We start from the raw sequence: 21,732 nt of genomic DNA, 5'->3' as shown, positions 1-21,732 counted from the left end.
ATCAAGTCTGGTTGTTAGCTACCTTTTTATTATTTGCTAGTTTGATGGCCAAAAAGTTATCATACTGTATCCATCAGTTATATGGCAGCCATCATCTTGGTTCACTGTGACTCTACCCTTTAGGCCGTATTTAGTTGGTTCAGGTGTGGGTACCTGATTGGAGTTGTGTCGATGAGTCCCTTCTCTGAGGTTTTGTGCTTGGAACCAGAGAAAATTTAAAGCTCTGAGTATAAACTCAGGCACTACTTGACATCTGTACTTTCTACCATGTGGGAAAATGTATTTTGTAGTGAAGATGAAATCAGTATGCAGAGAAATGCAGTGAAAAGGCGTGGAAAGAGAGAGTGGGCTATGCTGGATTTCTTGATTCCAGTTATTCAGTAATCCCAGCTGCATCTACTTTTCCTATGGATTTTTTATTATGGTGAAATATATATAACATAAAATTTACCCATTTTTAAATGTATAGCTCAGTGGCATTCAGTATATTCATTGCTGTGCAACCGTCACCACTATCCATCTCTAGAAATTTTTTTCATCTTCCAAACTGAAACTCCCTCCCCTTGAACAATAATTCCTATTCCCTCATGCCCCCAGCCCCTGGTAGCCATGATTCTACTTTCTGTCTGTATCGATATGACTATTCTAGATATCTTATGTAAATGGAATCATATAGTATTTGTCTTCCTGTGACTGGCTTATTTCACTTGGCATAATGTCTTCAAGGTTTATCTATGCTGTACATGTGTCAGAATGTACTTCCTTTTTAAGGCTGACTAATATTCCATTATATGAACATACCACATTTTGTGTATCCATTTATCTGCTGATGGACACTTGGATTGCTTCCACCTTTGGGTAATTGTAAGTAATGCTGCTGGGATTATGTGTGTACGTGGATTGTTTTTTGCATTTTTTAATTTGTTTTCTTGATGCATTTTTTGTTTTGCTTAAACAATTAGCATGCTACTTGTAACCAAGAAGGTCCCAACTAATATGCATGGATCTGTTTTCAGACTCTCTATAATATTCCTTTGATCTACCAGCCTTTTCCTGAATCAATACCAAACTGTCTTGATTATTTTAAATTATAGTACATTTTTGAGGCTTGGTAAACAAGCTGTCCCTCATTACTCTTTTACAAAAATGTGTTGGCTGCATTTTCAGTGTTTTTTTTTCCAGATGATCAATTGTCAAGTTCTAAAAAGAAAACAAATGGAATTTTGTTTGGTATTGCACTGCATTTTTGGTTGATTTGTGGAGAATTAACATTAAACCTTTAAAAACATTATCTATGTAACATATTTTTTGGTAAAAGAGTCAAATAATACTAATATTGGCCCCCTTTTCTAAATATCCCAGTCCTTTTCCAGTTTGATGATGTCTTGGAAAAACTCTGTTTCTTCCTCTACTTACAGGATACTTTATTTCTGACCCCCAAATGTGTGGCGTTTGTCTCACACAAAGCAATTCTGTGATACTAATTGGGTGTACCACAATTCAGTTAAATTCTGACACTAAGCAGAGTTAGCGCAGATCCCATAGGTTAAGGGATGGGTCCCATGACTACCTACCCTACTTCAGACTTTAGTCACAAGTCGAAGTTTTCACCTGTGCTTCTGACTGACCAGCTATAAATTGGGATTCCCAGGACCCCCTCCTTGGATTTAATAATTTGCTAGAATGGCTCACAGAACTCAGAGAAACATTTACTTATGTTTACTGGTTTATTAAAAAGGATATAGTAAAGGATACAGATGAATGGCCAGATGAAGAGGTACCTGGGGTGAGGTCCAGAAGTGTCCCAAGCATAGTCGTTTCTGCCCCTGTGGAGTTGGGGTGTGCCACCCACCCAGCATGTGGATGTATTCACCCTCCTGGAAGTTCTCTGAACCCTGTACTTTGGGGATTTTTATGGAGCCTTCATCATCTAGGCATGATTGATCATTAACTCAAACTTAGCACTCTTCCCTTTTGGAGGATGGGTGGGGGACGGGCAGGGGAGGCTGAAAGTACCAAACTTCTAATCATGGTTTGATTTTTCTGGTGACCAGCGCCCATCCTGAAGCTATGCAGGAGCACACCAAGAGTTGTCTCGTTAGAACAAGAGAGTCTCCTATCACCCAGGAAGTTCCAAGGGATTTGAGAGCTCTGTGTCAGGAACCAGAGGCAGAGACCAATATATATATTTTCCATTGTTTCAGAGATGTATAGCCTTCTTTATACTACTCATCTAATTTTTAAAAAAATTTTCTTTTAAAAAAACTTGAATGATACACGGCATGTATTTTTCTTCAACGTCTCTATTTTGAGATCTGTCCATGCCCATACAGAAATATCCTTTTCATTCCTTTTATTTGCCACTGGGAGTTCCATTGTATAGGTGTACTTTATTTATCTGATGGTTAACCTGTTGATGGACCTTTAGGTTATTGCAATTTTTCAATATTACAACAAAATTGTCCTGAAACTTTGAGACATACTTTTGTTCACATTTTTTTAAGAGGGAAGCTACCAAAAAGCAGGTTGATGGGTTCAAGGATATACACATTTGAATTTTCAAACTATTATCACATTATCCTTGAGGAAGTCAATCCCATTTTCTACTCCTAAGGTAATAATAGACATAGCTCTACCTCCTTATACAGTCAAGAGGATTATCATTAAAACTTCTGCCCATTCAGAGAAAAAGAAAAATAATCTGGTAGTTGTTTTTACTTTAATTTTAATGTTTATAGTATGGTTGAACAGCTTTACTTATTTATTTCATAATTTGCATTTCCGTGTCAGTTTATAACCTTTGCCTGTTTTTCTGTTTTTGTCGTTGTTTTAACTATTCGATTTGTCTCATTGATTTGGTCCTGTTGATTTTCACTATACATTTTGAGTATTAACATTTTATCTTTAATATATATAATTATTTTTCCTCATGCTGTCCATTGTCTTTTTTAAATTTAATTTAATTTTTTTAACATCTTTATTGGAATATAATTGCTTTACAATGGTGTGTTAGTTTCTGCTTTATAACAAGTGAATCAGCTATGCATATACATATATCCCCATATCTCCTCCCTCTTACATCTCCCTCCCACCCTCCCTATCCCACGCTTTTAGGTGGTCACAAAGCACCGAGCTGATCTCCCTGTGCTATGTGGCTGCTTCCCACTAGCTATCAATTTTACATTTGGTAGTATATATATGTCCATGCCACTCTCTCACTTTGTCCCAGTTTACGCTTCCCCCTCCCCATGTCCTCAAGTCCATTCTTTACGTCTGCATCTTTATTCCTGTCCTGCACCTAGGTTATTCAGAACCATTTTTTTTTTTTAGATTCCATATATATGTTTTAGCATACACTATTTGTTTTTTTCATTCTGACTTACTTCACTCTGTATGACAGACTCTAGGCCCATCCACCTCACTACAAATAACTCAATGTCATTTCTTTTTATGGCTGAGTAATATTCCATTGTATGTATGTGCCACATCTTCTTTATCCATTCATCGGTCAATGGACACTTAGGTTGCTTCCATATCCTGGCTATTGTAAATAGAGCTGCAGTGAACATTGTGGTACATGACTCTTTTTGAATTATGGTTTCCTGAGGTTATATGCCCAGTAGTGGGACTGCTGGGTTGTTGGTAGTTCTATTTTTAGTTTTTGAAGGAACCTCCATATTGTTCTCCATAGTGGCTGTATCAATTTACATTTCCACCAACAGTGCAAGAGGGTTCCCTTTTCTCCAAAACCTCTCCAGCATAGTTTGTAGATTTCTTGATGATGGCCATTCTGACTAGTGTGAAGTTTTACCTTATTGTAGTTTTGATTTGCATTTCTCTAATGATTAGTGATGTTGAGCACCTTTTCATGGTTTCTTGGCAATCTGTATATCTTCTTTGGAGAATCTATTTAGGTCTTCTGCCCATTTTTGGATTGGATTGTTTGTTTTTTTGATATTGAGCTGCATAAGCTACTTGTATATTTTGGAGATTAATCCTTTGTCAGTTGCTTCATTTGCAAATATTTTCTCCCATTCTGAGGGTTGTCTTTCATCTTGTTTATGGTTTCCTTTACTGTGCAAAAGATTTTAAGTTTCATTAGGTCCCATTTGTTTATTTTTGTTTTTATTTCAATTTCTCTAGGAGATGGGTCCAAAAGGATCTTGCTGTGATTTATGTCATAGAGTGTTCTGCCTATGTTTTCCTCTAAGAGTTTTATAGTGTCTGGCCTTACATTTAGGTCTTCATCCATTTTGGGTTTAGTTTTGTGTATGGTGTTAGGGAGTGTTCTAATTGCATTCTGTTACATGTACCTGTCCAGTTTTCCCAGCACCACTTATTGAAGAGGCTGTCTTTTCTCCATTGTATATTCTTGCCTCCTTTATCAAAGATAAGGTGACCATATGTGCATGGGTTTACCTCTGGGCTTTCTATCTTGTTCCATTGATCTATATTTATGTTTTTGTGCCAGTACCATACTGTCTTGATTACTGTAGCTTTGTAGTATAGTCAGAAGTCAGGAAGCCTGATTCCTCCAACTCTGTTATTCTTTCCCAAGATTGCTTTGGTTCTTTGGGGTCTTTTGTGTTTCCGTACAAGTTGTGAAATTGTTTGTTCTAGTTCTGTGAAAAATGCCGTTGGTGGTTTGATAGGGATTGCATTGAATCTGTAGATCACTTTTGGGTAGTATAGTCATTTTCACAATGTTGATTCTTCCAATCCAAGAATATGGTATATCTCTCCATCTGTTTGTATCATCTTGAATTTCTTTCATCAGAGTCTTATAGTTTTCTGCATACAGGTCTATTGTCTCCTTAGGTAGGTTTATTCCTCGGTATTATATTCTTTTTATTGCAGTGGTAAATGGGAGTGTTTCCTTAATTTCTCTTTCAGAGTTTTCATCATTAGTCTATAGGAATGCAAGAGATATCTGTGCATTGACTTTGTATCCTACTACTTTACTAAATTCATTGATTAGCTCTAGTAGTTTTCTGGTAACATCTTTAGGATTCTCTATGTATAGTATCATGTTATCTGCGAACAGTCACAGCTTTACTTCTTTTCTGATCTGGATCCCTTTTATTTCTTTTTCTTCTCTGATTGCTGTGGCTAAAACTTCCAAAACTATGTTGAATAATAGTGGTGAGAGTGGGCAGCCTTGTCTTGTTCCTGATCTTAGTGGAAATGTTTTCAGTTTTTCACCATTGAGAATGATGTTGGCTGTGTGTTTGTCATATATGGCCTTTATTATGTTGAGGTAAGTTTCCTCTATGCCTACTTTCTGGAGGGTTTTTATCATAAATGGGTGTTGAATTTTGTCCAAAGCTTTTTCTGCATCTATTGAAATGATCATATGGATTTTATCCTTCTGTTTGTTCATTTGGTGTATCACATTGATTGATTTGTGTATATTGAAGAATCCTTGCATTCCTGGGATAAACCCCACTTGATCATGGTATATCATATGCTTTTTTTTTTTTTTTTTTTGTGGCGTTATGCGGGCCCCTCACTGCTGTGGCCCCTCCCGTTGCGGAGCACAGGCTCCGGACGTGCAGGCTCAGTGGCCATGGCTCACGAGCCCAGCCGCTCCGCGGCATGTGGGATCTTCCCGGACCGGGGCACGAACCCGTGTGCCCTGCATCGGCAGGCGGACTCTCAACCACTGCGCCACCAGGGAAGCCCCTCATATGCTTTTAATGTGCTGTTGGATTCTGTTTGCTAGTATTTTGTTGAGGATTTTTACATCTATGTTCATCAGTGATATTGGCCTGTAGTTTTCTTTTCTTGTGACATCTTTTTCTGGTTTTGGTATCAGGGTGATAGTGGCCTCGTAGAATGAGTTTGGGAGTGTTCCTCCCTGTGCTATATTTTGGAAGAGTTTGAGAAAGATAGGTGTTAGCTTTTTTCTAAATGTTTGATAGAATTCACCTAAGAAGCCGTCTGGTCCTGGGCTTTTGTTTGTTGGAAAATTTTCAATTACAGTTTCAATTTCAGTGCTTGTGATTGGTTTGTTTATATTTTCTATTTCTTCCTGGTTCAGTCTTGGAAGGTTGTGCTTTTCTAAGAATTTGTCCATTTCTTCCAGGTTGTCTGTTTTATTGGCATAGAGTTGCTTGTAGTAACTCTCATGATTCTTTGTATTTCTGCAGTGGCAGTTGTTACTTCTTTTTCATTTCTAATTCTGTTGATCTGAGTCTTCTCCCTTTTTTTCTTGATGAGTGTGGCCAATGGTTTATCAATTTTGTTTATCTTCTCAAAGAATCATCTTCCCGTTTTATTGATCTTTTCTATTGTTTCCTTCATTTCTTTTTCATTTATTTCTGATGTGATCTTTATGATTTCTTTCCTTCTGCTAACTGTGGGTTTTTTTTTCTTCTTTCTCTAATTTCTTTAGGTGTAATATTAGATTGTTTTTTTGAGATATTTCTTGTTTCTTGAAGTAGGATTGTATTGCTATATACTTCCCTCTTAGAACTGCTTTTGCTGAATCCCAGTGGTTTTGGGTCGTCATGTTTTCATTGTCATTTGTTTCTAGGTGTTTGATTTCCTCAGTGATCTCTTGGTTATTTAGTAGCATATTGTTTAGCCTCCACGTGTTTGTATTTTTTACAGATATTTTCCTGTAATTGATGTCTAGTCTCATAGCATTTTGGTGAGAAAAGATACGTGATACAATTTTAATTTTCTTAAATTTACCAAGGCTTGATTTGTGACCCAAGATATGGTCTATCCTGGAGAATGTTCCATGAGCACTTGAGAAGAAAGTGTATTCTGTTGTTTTTGGATGGAATGTCCTATAAATATCAATTAAGTCCATCATGTTTAATGTGTCATTTAAAGCTTGTGTTTCCTTATTTATTTTCATTTTGGATGATCTGTCCTTTGGTGAAAGAGGGGTGTTAAAGTCCCCTACTATTATTGTGTTACTGTCAATTTCCCCTTTTATGGCTGTTAGCATTTGCCTTATGTTGAGGTGCTCCTACGTTGGGTGCATAAATATTTACAATTGTTATATCTTCTTCTTGGATTGATCCCTTGATCATTATGTAGTGTCCTTCTTTGTCTCTTGTAATATTCTTTATTTTAAAGTCTATTTTGTCTGATATGAGAACTGCTACTCCACCTTTCATTTGATTTCCATTTGCATGGAAGTTCTTTTTCCATGCCCTCACTTTCAGTCTGTATGTGTCCCTAGGTCTGAAGTGGGTCTCTTGTAGACAGCATATATATGGGTCTTGTTTTTGTATCCATTCAGCCAGTCTGTGTCTTTTGGTTGGAGCATTTAATCCATTTACATTTAAGGTAATTATGGATATGTATGTTCCTATTGCCATTTTCTTCATTGTTTTGGGTTTGTTTTTGTAGGTCTTTTCCTTCTCCTGTGTTTTCTGCCCAGTGAAGTTCCTTTAGCATTTGTTTTAAAGCTGGTTTGATGATGCTGAATTCTCTTAATTTTTACTTGTCTGTAACGATTTTAATTTCTCTGTTGAATCTGAATGAGATCTGTGCTGGGTAGAGTAATCTTGGTTGTAGGTTTTTCCCTTTCATCACCTTAAATATGTGCTGCCACTCCCTTCTGGCTTGCAGTTTCTGCTGAAAGATCAGCTGTTAACCTTATGGGGATTCCCTTGTATCTTATTTGTTGCTTTTCTCTCGCTGTTTTTAGTATTTTTGTCTTTGTATTGAATATTTGATAGTTTGCTTAATATGTTTTGGCATGTTTCTCCTTGGATTTATCCTGTATGGGACTCTCTGTGCTTCCTGGACTTGATTGACTATTTCTTTTCCCATGTTAGGGAAGTTTTCAACTATAATCTCTTCAAATATTTTCTTAGACCCTTTCTTTTTCTCTTCTTTTTCTGGGACTCCTATAATTCAAATGTTGGTGCGTTTAATCTTGTCCCAGAGGTCTCTGAGACTGTCCTCAATTCTTTTCATTCTTTTTCCTTTATTCTGCTCTGTGGTAGCTGTTTCCACTATTTTATCTTCAAGGTCCCTTATCCGTTCTTCTGTCTCAGTTACTCTGCTATTGATTCCTTCTAGAGAATTTTTAATTTTATTTATTGTGTTGTTCATCATTGTTTGTTTGCTCTTTAGTTCTTCTAGGTCCTTGTCAAATGTTTCTTGTATTTTCTCCATTCTATTTCCAAGATTTTGGATCATCTTTACTGTCATTACTCTGAATTCTTTTTCAGGTAAACTACCTATTTCCTCTTCATTTATTTGGTCTGGTCAGTTTTTACCTTGCTCCTTCATCTGCTACATATTTCTCTGTCTTCCCATTTTGCTTAACTTACTGTGTTTTAGGGTTTCCTTTTCTCAGGCTGCAGGTTCATAGTTCCCATTGTTTTTGGTGTCTGCCCCTAGTGGGTAAGGTTCATTCAGTGGGTTGGGTAGGCTTCCTGGTGGAGGGGACTGGTGCCTGTGTTCTAGTGGATGAGGCTGGATCTTGTCTTTCTGGTGGGCAGGACCGAGTCTGGTGGTGTGTTTTGGGGTGTCTGTGACCTTATTATTTTAGGCAGCTTCTCTGCTAATGGACAGAGTTGTGTTCCTGTCTTGCTAGTTGTTTGGCATAGGGTGTCCAGCACTGGAGCTTGCTGGTCATTGAGTGGAGCTGGGTCTTATCATTGAGATGGAGATCTCTGGGAAAGCTCTCATCGATTGATACTACATGGGGCTGGGAGGACTCTGGTTGTCCAGTGTCCTGAACTCAGCTCTCCCACCTCAGGGGCTCAGGCCTGACACCAGGCTGGAGCACCAAGACCTCTCATCACCCTCTTGGGCATCAGCACAAGGCAGGAATAAGCTGTATTCTTTATTTATCCCTCCTATTTTTCCAGAACCTTTTCTTCAAGGAGAAATCTCTGGGTTCTGCAGGAACAGTGAGTTGTGACCATCAGGTAAATCTGAGACTAAACTAAGTTCACCCAAAGTGGTGATACTTATTTCCCTTGTAGGAGTCCACATGGTATTAAGATGCTCTGTGGGAAGACTATATTAGTAGCTACCATATCTTGGATCCTGTGGATTACCTTGGGATCCAACAATCGTGCTTCCAGTATTTAGGCAACTTCTTTGAAAATCTATGTCCAAATGCAAACAAAGATGCAGTTATGCACAGCAGCTCTACTCATAATGGCTAAAATCTTGAAGAAATCAGAATGTCCCTCAATAGAGGAACACATAAGCAAATTGGCATACATCCATGTGAAGCCGAGTAAAATATGCCACCCCAAAATATCTGTCCATTGTCTTTTAATATTGTATATGATATCTTTTGCCATACAGAAGTCTTATGGTTGATACAGTAAAGTCAGTCTTTTTCTTTATTGCTTTTTAATATACATCTTAGGTAAGAGGGCTTCCCTACTCTAAGATTATATATATTTTTTTCCTTCATTTTCTCCTATTGATTTTACACATCTTATTTTACATAAAGTTCTTTGATCTCCAGAATTTATTTTTGTACATGTGTTAAAACTGCTATATAATTTACTACCTTTTCCCCTATTTGTATTACTATGTCTGTGAGTTGTCTGATCATATTTTTCACTCATTTTTCTGTTGGGCTGATAAAGACTATATTCTGCCCCGATAATTTGTTGGAATAGCTACTTCTATCCTTTCCATATTAAGCTGAAATGTCCTCTTTATCATATACCACATTATATTTTAGCCATGGCTCTATTTGTATATATTCTGTTCTGACCTACTTGACTACTTCTCTGCTAATATAACACTATTTTATTTACTGTGAGTTTTAAAAATAATGTTTATTCTTAAAAAGTTATCTCCACTTTTCTTATGTATTTTATTTTTAAATGAAGTTTAGAATCAACTTGTCAAGTATCATCTACAGTCTTATGGGGAATTCATTGCATTTATAGATTAATTTGGAGGCAATTTATATTTTTATAATAATGAGGCCTTGTATCCAGGAACAAGGTATCCCCATTTATTCAGGTCTTTTTGTGTGTGATTCATTAATGTTTTATATAGCTCTTTTTTTTTCATATAAGTTTTACACCATTTATGCTGAGCCTATTTCTAGTCATTTAAATTATTTTTTCTAGTGTGAATGAAAATTTTCCAGTTATTCCAGTAACCAGTTATTTTTAGTATGAAAAGAAAAACTGTTAACTGTTAAAAATATTTATCTTATGCTGAGTGAAATAAGTCGCAGAAGGACAAATACTGTATGATATCACTTATATGTGGAATCTAAAAAATACAAGCTAGTTCAACAGCAGAAAAGAAGCAGACTCACAGATATAGAGAGGAAACTAGCGGTTACCAGTTGGGGATGGGCCAGAGGGTCAATACAGGGGTGGGGAAGTGAAAGGTACAAACTGTTGGGTGAAAGATAGTCTCGAGGATGTATTGTACAATGCGGGGAATATAGCCAATATTTTGTAATAACTTTAAAGTAGGCTTTAAAAATTGTATTAAAAAATTAAAGACTATAAAAAATTTATCTCAAACATGAGTAGCTTACTGAAATGAATTTCTTATTTGATTCTCATAAATTTTCTTGATGTATAATCATAATGTCTGCAAAAGTAACTTGTCTCTGCTATGTGTATGCTTCTTTTATTGCCATCTTTTGGCATTAGCCAGGACCTCCTGAGTAGTGTTGAATAACCATGTTGATAACATATGTCTATGTCTTTTCCTGTCTTTAATGGGAATGGCTTTAATGTTTCATCCTTAACATGGTGTTTTTTGCTAGTAGCTGATGAAGAATTTTTATACTACAGCCATGGTATATGTGAGCATATCAAAGTTTAGAGTAAAGAATTGAGCACAATATGTGGGAAAGACCTCAGCTCTTAGAATAACCAGCTTGGAATTCTGGCTTCATCACTTACTGGCAGTATGATACTGAAAATGATACTCTGAATCTGTTTCTACATCTAAAATAGGAAGATAACGATACACATAAGGATAGCTCTGTTATGAGCAATTAAAGAGATATGTCAACAAGCTCCCAAAATGCTTGATATAGGTTGGACTCAATAAATCTAGATTCCCAACCGGATCCCAGAGGACTTGGTCAACAGAGAAAGCCAAGTAAAAAGCAGGATACCACTTATTGTATTCCTTCTGTCCTCCCACTCTTTGTTGAGAGCACGTGACTTACTAACATAATGTATTACACATTTAATTTCGCTAAAATGGGATCTCTAAGGCTGGCTCCACGCTGTAACTAAATCAATTATGCAACAAATGAGTGAGCCTATTAAGTGTGAATTTTTAAAAATGTACCAATATATCAGAAAGACAAGTATCTTTCAGAGTTGCATAAAGTTGATTAACTCTGTATATCTACAAATAGAAAAAAAATCTCATTACACTAAACCTTTTTATTTTAAGGTCCAAATGGCTTCATCAAGGTTTGAGAAGTCACCCAGGAGTGTTTGAATCCAAGGTAAGGGTCACTTTATTACGAAGGTTTATTAGTGTTGTTAGGGACACGTTACTGCTAAATTAATCAATATAATTAAAAAAGAAACAAGCCTATTATGAAGTACTTTATGCATGTTCGAATTTCGCTAACTTAGAAGGACAGAGGCCAGTCCCCACATGGACAAAAGTTTATTTCTTCTACTGAGCTCTAGTCACAGCTAAATCATCATAGTTTGAATGGCCCTACACAGTTTTTCAAATTTGGGCAAGTCCCATCCTGCCATTTGTAATTTGAGTGGCAAATATCTACACACATACCTATTATTTGTTTTTTTTTTTTCAGCATCAGATGGGTTTTATTTCAGATCAGTTTTATTTTTTCTTCTTCCACTTTTATGGAGATATCATTAAAATACAGCACTGTCTAAGTGTAAGGTGTACAGCATAACGATTTGACCTACATACCTCATGAAATGATTACCACGATAAATTTAGTGAACACCAATCATCTCATAGAAATATAAAATAAAAGAAGAAAAATATCTTTTTCCTTGTGATGAGAACTCAGAATTTACTCTCTTCACAACTTTCATATATAACATGCAGCAGTGTTGATTATATTAGTCATGTTGTACACTCTATTAGTTGTTAGTTACAACATTCACTGTGATTTTGTGGCTTTTAGAGAAATGCTCATTTCATGTAAGTCTCAGTTTCCAAATATAAAACATGGAACATGTGATGAAACATGTTTTAATCTACCCAGGTAGGTGGGTGAATCCCTTTGAGCATGGACCACGCTTTCTGTGACTTGTACCTCCATAAAATTCAGCAGAGAATTCAGAACACAATATGTGCTTCCCTAGATATTTTAATGGCAGTTAATGAAAACAATACTTGAGTGGTTTAGGGAGTTTGGCAAATTTTGAAGTTTGTTTTTCCAAAGAGATTTTATGTTATTTGTTGATAGAGATATAAATTACTCGTGTCTGTAATAGCAACAAACGCTAGTTGAGCGAGTGGTTCAAATAGTGAAAAACAACTATTTGATTGCTATCGAAACAAAGTTTATTGAGTGAACTGCAATTAAAAATAAAATAGGGTAAAGTATAAAGAAGTATAAACTTAAAAATAAATAGGTCCCTTACAAGAAGATAGATTAGCTAATAAACTCAGGGGAATCTTGTTAGAAAATTGTTATGTAAGTGAGTAACGTCTATAATGGTTGATAGTCCAGCTTAAAAATTTTAGGGGGCAGAGGTAATGCCCTTCATGTACCTTCACGTTCAGAAAGCTGGATGACCTTCTCTTTGAGCGGCGGGGGCATTCCCTTTTGTTCTCCAAATGCACAATCATACATCCTGAATCAGAACCACTGAGATTAATGACTGTGTCGGTGTTGAAAGCTTGAGGCCAGCCAATTGCTGTTAATATACTGAAAGCCAAATATGTTTTAAAAGAGTGTGGTTGGTCCTTGAAGTGTGGACGCTGAGAATATTTGAAGGCCAGTGAGCAAAATCTCCAAAGGAGAAAGAAATGGTTTTATTTTTCACATAACCTATCAAAGGTGAGTTTTGCTGCGTTCAAGCAAATCAAAATGATTATAGGCGATTATAGGCGACTTGCTGCAAAGATGTTTTGTGTGTGTGTGTGTGTGTGTGTGTGTAAGTATACACACATCAGCAAGACTTTTCTCTTTCCAAGAGGAAAGCTATTTCTATATTCCCTTAATGTGAGACTTGTGATTTCCTCAATTTTCAGTCCAAATGGGAAGTTTCTCTTTTTCCATGTGTCCCCAGACACAGGAGAAAGCTTAAGGAGAGTGACACAGGCAGGGGCCCGTGGCCTGGCTTCTCCCCCTTCACTGCCTGCCTTCTGGGGCCTGGCCTGGTGTATGGCCGCTGTTTATACCTGCTAAAGTGCTTTCAGTGTTTGCGTTGGCGCTGCCACCTTACGTGCTAGAGCCCCAAGCCATTCATGAGGTCTGTCCCAGAGCTTTGAAAACTGCAAGCTGGCACTGGGGCAAGAGAATGTCTCTCTCATTTTTTGGGTGAACTCCATGTTTTTTCCAAGAGGTTAGATCACTGTCGCAGTCCAGGCTTGCTAGACAGAATGTAACAGTTACTGTTGGAGACACTCTGAACTTTTAAGGGCAAAAGGCAGAGGGGGAAGGGAGAGAGGAAAAAGCTCAAGGTCAACTTAACAGCTTAAAAGTGAACACTTTTATATCTGGTAAACAAAGGTTTTTACGGAACTGGAAAACTTTATCACCAAGGAAGGAAAAAATTATATATATCACTTCTTGTTATGGCAAGAGGCTATGTAGTTCCAGAGTTCCCAATTCCATCCCAAGTCTTGTTTGAGACCAGACCAGATTAATCAGTGGTCATGGCAGGGGTGTTAGGAGTGATGTAATTTTTGTAGAAATTTACCTGGCTCTCTCCCTGGTTCTTTCATTGGCCCTAATGATTTTTAGAAGATGTGTCTTCTTCAAAAGTGGCAAAATTAGGAAAACTCTGACACCTGCTTGTCCCCTGCCCACCATTCTTGGCTTTTCCTTCCCTGTGCCCATTTTTTGTAGTAATAGAAATATCCCAACTGTTTTTTGGCTACGATTTCTCTCCCCTCATCTCTTTCCATGGGAAGTCTTGGTTGATGGGAGAAATTTTATTTTGAGTATATAAGCTTGGGTGTGACTAGAATTATTTATTTTCCTTCTGTTTGTGTGTGTGTGTGAATGAATATGATATAGATGTATAAAAGACATCATATATGAGAAACTAGTAAATTATTAAAGTGTTTTACACCAAAGTGTAACAACATCCAAATAAAAAAGTAGACACATGGAAGAATTGAAGTTTAAGGCTGAATATGACTGAATTCCAAGGTTCATAGCAACTTTGTTTACAGGAAAACATAAGAGAGCCCTTGTTACACCCTCTTCCCCACCTCTGACCCCCAGTGAAGTACAAGGTCTGTGTTCTTATAAATATGTTAAGAATTTCATCTGTAATGTTTGTCTATGAAGAACATAAAAATGCCTTTGAATGGAGTAAATGCCAATCTTATTTCACCAACCCAAGGGAAAAAATTCCTACTCTTGGTTTCCACCTAGAGAAATGCTAGTGAGAAATGAATAAGCTCTCCTAGACTCTTCAAGGTAGTATATTTATTCTTGGGTCAAACTCAGTGGTCTTCCGTTTTACAGTTCTACCCCCTTCTTCATATTTCATTCCCTAACCTGACTCATGCTGTTTGTCTGATAAGGCTGAAGGAGGTCTACACCGAACATTTAATTTGACCTTGTCTGGAAGCAATACCATTAGAGTCTTATATTCATTTTAATGTGATATGGCTGTTCCAACATATGGGATGACTTTGTCATTCAAGAGATTTATTGATGTAATGTGTATTCCCTGGTCCTTTCATGAAAAAATGTTTATACCTGTGGCCATATCCAGATGGCAGTGAATGACTCGCATTCATGAGAACAGCATTCAGCAATTCATGGTTGCCAAGGTAAGCAGCAAAGGCATGCCCTCTGTACTCTACTGCCTTGTAAAGAAATAGCCTCTAAGGGAACAGACTAGCACCCTTGAGGCCAGCGTTCCCTAGTGTTTTAGACTTGGTGAGTAGGTGGAGGGGAAGAGAAGAGCCAGAGGGACAACATGAACTAATACCAAGGAAGCAGTTTTTTGTTACTGTTCTGGCAATTTTAAAAGGGGAAAGAGTTGAGGGAAGAGGAGGGGGTTCAGAATGTTCCACTTCGGGTCTCAATAGAGATTTAATTTGGATCTGCCCCGTGCGTTGTGAGCGTGATGCCCCTTTCATAGGCTAATTTCAGGGACACAGGCAGCTAATGGTCCAAGGCATGACCGAAGGGACAGGCTCTAGGCTGTCACAGGCTATGACTGTCAGGTGGTAAATAGGCAGGCGCTCTGATTCTCTGGGAATTTGTGGCATTTTTAGGATTGACGTTTTTTTCTGTGCTGTATCCCCTTAATGCTATCATTGCAATGGTAAAATGTAACCTGAACAAGTGTTCTCCAGGAGATATTGCTGGCCTGGACTTAACAGTCTTGATGGGAAGGATTTTTTCATTCGATCACCTTCAAGTGCAGAAAATTATCAGGTGACAGCTTTTAGTTCTTACAGCCAGTGGCAGTGTAGATGTGAACCGGGTAGGTAATACTAGGATATTATATCCTTTATAGAATTTGGCCCATGGTTACAGCTTAAATACATGATATATTGCGGGAGGCGGGGGGGTTTCCATCGAATTAGAGAGGTTCTCACATTAAAAGAAGACAATGGTTTCTAATAACTGAGTTTGCATTTTGGTGTTATTGGAGAAAAAGAGCGGTCCTTAAACATCACAAAAGGAGCCTGGATTATAGAAACATAATAACTTGCTTTGGCTAGCTCTCTTCTTGTCAATATTGTTCAGGTGTTATTGAAATGGCCTTGGGGGTGGGAGGAGCAGGGACTGGCATATATGTTAGTTTTGAAACCCAAACAGACCATAGTGAATGTATCTGGTTGGACTGGCATAATGTCAAATCCATTCTTAACACCAAATAGTAAGTGAATTATGACACGCTAACAAAAAGTCAGTTTGGGTTAGAAGAACTCCATTTGTTCGAATTCTTTCCCTTTGGTTTACTCTTAAACCAAGAAGTATATTTAACAGGATATTTAACAGAGAAGGACACAGTGAATAGACTGTGTCTTTAATGCTCCCTCATGTGACATAGCAGAGGGTCAATGGAGGGGTCAGTGCAGCCTTGACAGCAACCCACTAGGTCACGAGGGCAATGAAACTGCCCCTTTTTCATTAACCCCTTTGAATGGGTTAATGCAGACTCCTACCTTTTGTACCAGCAGCCTGGGAGAGGGACCCATTCACACTCACAGAATCTACTGCCATATAAAGGATTCCTTGCTGTACACCAGTTAAGATAGTACAGTGGTCTCCTCACCGTATCACCTAGTTACAGAGGCCTGGGCCCGGCCCACCACAGCAAGATCATACAGTATTAACCACAAGAGGCCCTGGAAGCCATCAGTCACTTCTGATGTTGAAATGTTATCCATTCCCTGAAAAATTGTATTAGGTAGAGGGAGAGTGAACTGAAGAAAGCCTTCATGAGGCCTCAAAACAGGGAAGGCTATAGAGATATCCTCTTAAGAGCCTGATTACTAAACCCTGTATAAAAACAGAATAACAGGACTCAAAGGGACTTCATAAGATTCACTTGTTTAAGAGTCTGCCTTTAAGCAGGTGACTAAGTTATCCAGGAAAGAGAATTAGTTATTCCTTTCTCAATATTTTCAGAGGGAAACACTACACATAATCCCCTGAAAGTTAATTCCGTGTTTTGGCCCTCCAAAGATAGTGTGAAATTAAAATCCTAGCTTTGGAAGTCAAGCTTCTTTCTTACCGTTCATTAGCTGTGCATAAACACTCTATCATTCTACTCAATACAAACTGGATATATTCCTAAAATTTCCTGGCAAATGAATTTACAGGAGTCACCAATTTGTGTACAGATTCCAGTTCATAAGGATGTTTGGAAATTTGCCGCCTATGTAGAAATGTTTTATTTTTTAAGATTTATTTATTTATTTAATTTATTTTTGGCTGCGTCAGGTCTTAGTTGCGGTATGCAGGATCTTTGCTGAGGCACGCGAGATCTTTCGTTGCGGCGCACAGGCTCTTCACTGTACCACCAGGGAAATCCCTGTAGAAGTGTTTTAGATAATGATAATAGTATTTGTTGTATGCTTGCCATGTGCCAGATATAGTTCTAAGTGCTCAGTGTGTATTAATTTAGTTGTTCCTCTTTAATAACCATATTAGGTAGGTACCATCTTTCACAGATTTTTAAAATCGAGGCACAAGAAAATGAAATAACTTTTCTAAGGATCACACTGATAGCAAATAGAAGAGTCAAGAATTAAACCTATCCTGACTTGAGAGCATAATACACCCAAGTGGTGATGATTCTGCCACTTAGTAAAGGCTGAGTTGTTTTTATTAAGTCTTCAGTGTCCCTCAGAAGGGCCTTTCAAATATATTAAGCTCCTGAAATGGAGCATTCTTTTAATAGAATTGCAAAATCTGTCACTATGTTTAAGACAGTGTGTGTGTGTGTGTGTGTGTGTGTGTGTGTGTGTGTGTGTGTGTAAATGCTCTCCGATTTCCTCAGCCGCATTCAGTTTTTTTGTTTTTGTTTTTCTTTTACTTAGAACAAGGCATAACATAAAGGGTATGAAAAAGCTTCTCCTGTATCCTCCTAGATCTTAAAGGGGAGACAAAGTCGCATATTGATAACACTTTAGGTTCATAAAGGATTAGAATGGAAAAGTAGACTTGATGGTGCCAGGGTTTTCATTTCAGGGGCAGAGCAGGGTAAGAAAGGACTGGCCTGGGGCATAGCGTGGTAGACCAGATGGCGGTGCTGGAGAAAAGGCAGCATGATGAGCAGGGAAGTGTCAAGAAATAATTCATCTGAGCTCACATTTTTCCCCTCTTTCCATTCCTTCATTTCATGCCATCATTAGACTTGTCCCATATAATCCACTTTGGAGAGAAAGATGAGGAAAAGATAAAATCTAGAGATGTTAGGACACTTCCCCTAGCCAAGGGGGAATTTGTGGCAAGAAAAGTTTGGGATGGGGAGAAAAGCATTGGAGACTATTTTAATAGGGGAAGGGGACTGACTACATGTAGCTGGATGGGTTTTTTTTCCTCTCTCTCTCTTTTTGTAATCATCTCTTGTAGCTTGCAGGGAGGTGATACTTGGAAATGAGTCCAAACCCAACTTAAAAAAATGAGTGGCCTCTCTTTTCTCAGCATTGGGAGATTTATTGATTACCTCTTCTGATTTTGGTCTATAACACCACCACTAGCATTGAGTGGTTTCTGAGTATGTCCAGGAGCCAGGCTATGAATTCCAAAAGATAATGAGGCCAGAGTGTGCTGAAGAGAAAAATAAGTAGGCTTTCTTCAGTGGGTCCTGAGGGACATCTTCTGTAATTCTATAAATCAACATTAGAATTATGACTAGAAAGCAAAAAGACTGCAGTGGAAAAACATGTGAGATATATTCTACATTGACTACCTCAACTTCCTTCATCGACTCGGGATGACATTAAGGACACAACGAGAATAACGATTACTTTTTTTAAATGAGAAATTTAAACTCTTTGTCTGCAGCTATAGGAACTTTTTCAGGATCTCAGATATGAGGCTTCATTTGTTTCATAGTTGGGTTCAGATTTAATGGCTTAGCAGATTGTCATTTTTACATTTATTGTATTGTAATCATTGATTTAAATATATTTTTGTGCATGACAGTGAACACATTGATTTTAAGACACATTCTGATTTCAAGACATTGAAATGTAATTTAGAATCAAGGAAGTATGGTTTTATATGAAAGGCAATATTAATATTTCATCATTTTAGCTCACTACTTTTCACTAGTGAAATTCTGGTTAGATCTGTCAAAAATAAATTTAAATTTACTTAGCGTTCATATTTTGGTGGAAGCTTCTTACATGATGTGATAAATAAAATTTGGATGCCATAATAAAATAATCATGGGAAAGCCTCAACTTGATCTTCTAGAAAATATTTTCACTCACTGAATTCCAATTAAAATTATGTGTTTGTAATTTATGTAATTTCATCTTAGCAATGAGGAAACGTTTTTACAGGATGCAGTGTGGTGGAGTAGAAAGCAGCCTGAATTGGGAAGCAAGTAATTGGGGTTTTAGTGTGTGCTCTGCTATGTGTGTGATATTCAGGCAAGTCAGGTTGAAATCCCTTGGGTCTTTTCAAGGCTTCAGGAGCCTCAGATTTACCATTAACCACATTATATTTATTTCACTCGTTTCCATTTAATTAATAAAACTGACTAGAGAGAACCGTTTCAAATTACTTATATTTATTATAGGATTATTCAATATAAAAAGAATTACCCATTAACTCATTTACTTTATGAAGACTAAAGCTTCCTTTTAGGTAAGGGTTAAAGGCAATGATATCTATCTAGGTAAATACCTGCAATGATCCTTTAGTCGCCTCGTATGTGGGGATGCTCTTCGTCTCTTTTCTGTTACTGCCTGGGCCACCCAGGGGGACTGGATCCTGGAAGAAGACTCCTTTCAAAGTGCAGTCCAGAACCTTGGGCTGGAGCCTTGATCTTCCAGCTATAGGAGTGTGGAGGGATATCATACTCCCCTGCAGTGAGAGCAGTGTCCTCACTGACTGCAAAAGCTCCAGCTTTGTTTTCATAGCCTGTGAAGGGAGACTCCCTTTTCCTAAGGTTTCCTTAGAGGTGTTGCAGTTCACAGCCTTGCCATGATTGATTGCATGCAAATTACACTAGTATGTTGATCCTAGAGATGTTGGTGCAAGTTCTAGTCTGGCTGCCCTCACCCATATAGCAGGAGATGTAATAGATTAGAAAATTAGTTAATTCGTTTCAATTTTATGTTGATGCTACGATATGATTGCACTTAGGCAGCCCTTCTATATAGCTGTTTCATTTAGAACTAGGACTCAAGTCATGATTCATACATTCAACAGTCATACAATCAATAAAATGAAGGGGCTGGGCTTGGGTCTCTTTATGATCTAAATAAATAAACGAATACAGTATCTCTAAATTCTCTCTCTGATCCAAATAAATATCATGGAAAATATTCCTAAATCTACAATCCAAAAATCTGATTAGATAACAATGTATTCCTTACCTGAATGCATGGTACCAGAAGATTCCCCTTAGTTGCAAATATAATTGCCTGGAAGTTTACTTTTAAATATTTTTATTCAGGTAAAAGAGAAAGAGGCGTACAGGGGCATAGTGAAGTAGCATGAAAAAATCAAACTATCTCCTCACAATTTTGTCTCTAACTGTGCTAATTATGAGTATCAGCATGAAGTGCAGTCTTAAAAAAACCTCATCTTTTGAGTGTGAGTTGATTTAGAGCAAATTTGAGAGCATTTTTCCCAAATGTATATAAATATTCAAAACCACATAAACACATAGAGAATGCTGTTTGCCATAGCTGACTTTTATCCTGATGACTGGAATGGGTCATTCCCAATCAGAAATGGCTGGAAGACCTAGGTACAATATAACAATACATAGAATCTGTAGTGCTATTTAAATACTAATGATTAACAATAATAAAAGCTGTTAGTATGGTTCTGCAAGTTCCCTTAATTAGTTTATATTATATACATTGGTCCAATTAAAAATGAAGATTAAAAAACTGGAAAAATGATCTTTTTCCTCTCTCACTACTCAGAAATTTTTCTCATTTTCACTCTAAAAGCATTAACCTATAATCACTTCAACTTCAATGCTTTTCTGTTCCACTTAAAAATAAAAGCGAAAGAACTACCAAATTTTGGCCAAGAGATTATTTATTTATTCATATCGGTTTAAAGCCTCCTTTAGAGGTCTCTGTGACCTGAGGGATATGAAAGTAGGATGCGTTTATAAAACACTATTCCACTCATGGTCTTTTGTAAAAGTGAAGAGTGAAGAGACTTTTCCATTTTTATTGTTATTATTATTTTATTTATAAAGAGACTTGTGTCCACTTTTTCAATGTTAATAGCAATCAATTACTACAACTGAACTAGCATTTTTGCCATTATTTCTAATTACTACTTGAAATAGATATAAGTAGATACTTTCATAATAAAAAATAGGTTAATTTATGTTGATTATCAAATTGTTTTGGGAACGCCTGAAAAAATTCAGCTACTTTTTTAGTTTCCAGAAAAATCCAAGTCTATGTCTCTTTCGTTCCATCTGAGAGATTATCTGATTAGAAAATATTTCCCCCATTACTAAGGTCATATCTGCTGTGAGGCCAGTATTTTTATATGTATAATAAACACATTATATTTAATGTTTAGCATATTTCAAAAGTCCATAGCTTTGCTAGTGTTTCATCCCACAAGGAAGAGCTCCAGATAAACATGTGTGACCTATTGCACCCAAAATGAATTATGGAAGACTACAGTAAAACTGATTGTCCAAAGAAAATAAAGACTTCCAAATGGAGAAAAAAAATGTGAGTAACTAAGTTCCTGAGGTCCAACTTCTGTTCTGTAAAGTAGGATCTAATGTCTAAGGAGCCATGTAACCTTCGGTTAAACATAAAACATCTGTCTAGTCTCTTGACAATTAAAATAATTTATTGTTGAGAAACCCTTATGAAAACCTATTAGGGAGTCTGTTATACTCATCAATAACATACCCTCAGAGGCTGTGTCTACACATGATGGACAACGGAATGAAA

At 37.2% G+C, this 21,732-nt stretch overlaps 1 long non-coding RNA gene across 6 annotated transcripts in view; it reads left to right on the top strand.

Annotated features, from left to right (window-relative positions):
- Positions 1–21,732, top strand: part of LOC113609180 (uncharacterized) — a 278,992-nt gene that overhangs the window by 60,616 nt on the left and 196,644 nt on the right. For all 6 annotated transcript variants that reach the window (XR_003428538.1, XR_003428536.1, XR_003428537.1 and 3 more), the window contains one exon: positions 11,374–11,428. This is a non-coding gene — a long non-coding RNA (uncharacterized LOC113609180). The remainder of the gene's footprint in view (positions 1–11,373; positions 11,429–21,732) is intronic.

This window comes from Aethalodelphis obliquidens, unplaced genomic scaffold (assembly GCF_003676395.1).
Source record: "Aethalodelphis obliquidens isolate GAN/ISIS:26980383/991018 unplaced genomic scaffold, ASM367639v1 scaffold3, whole genome shotgun sequence".
NCBI lineage: Eukaryota > Metazoa > Chordata > Mammalia > Artiodactyla > Delphinidae > Aethalodelphis > Aethalodelphis obliquidens.
The sequence above is the reverse complement of the archived record's forward strand: the minus strand, read 5'-3'. Positions and strand labels throughout refer to the sequence as shown.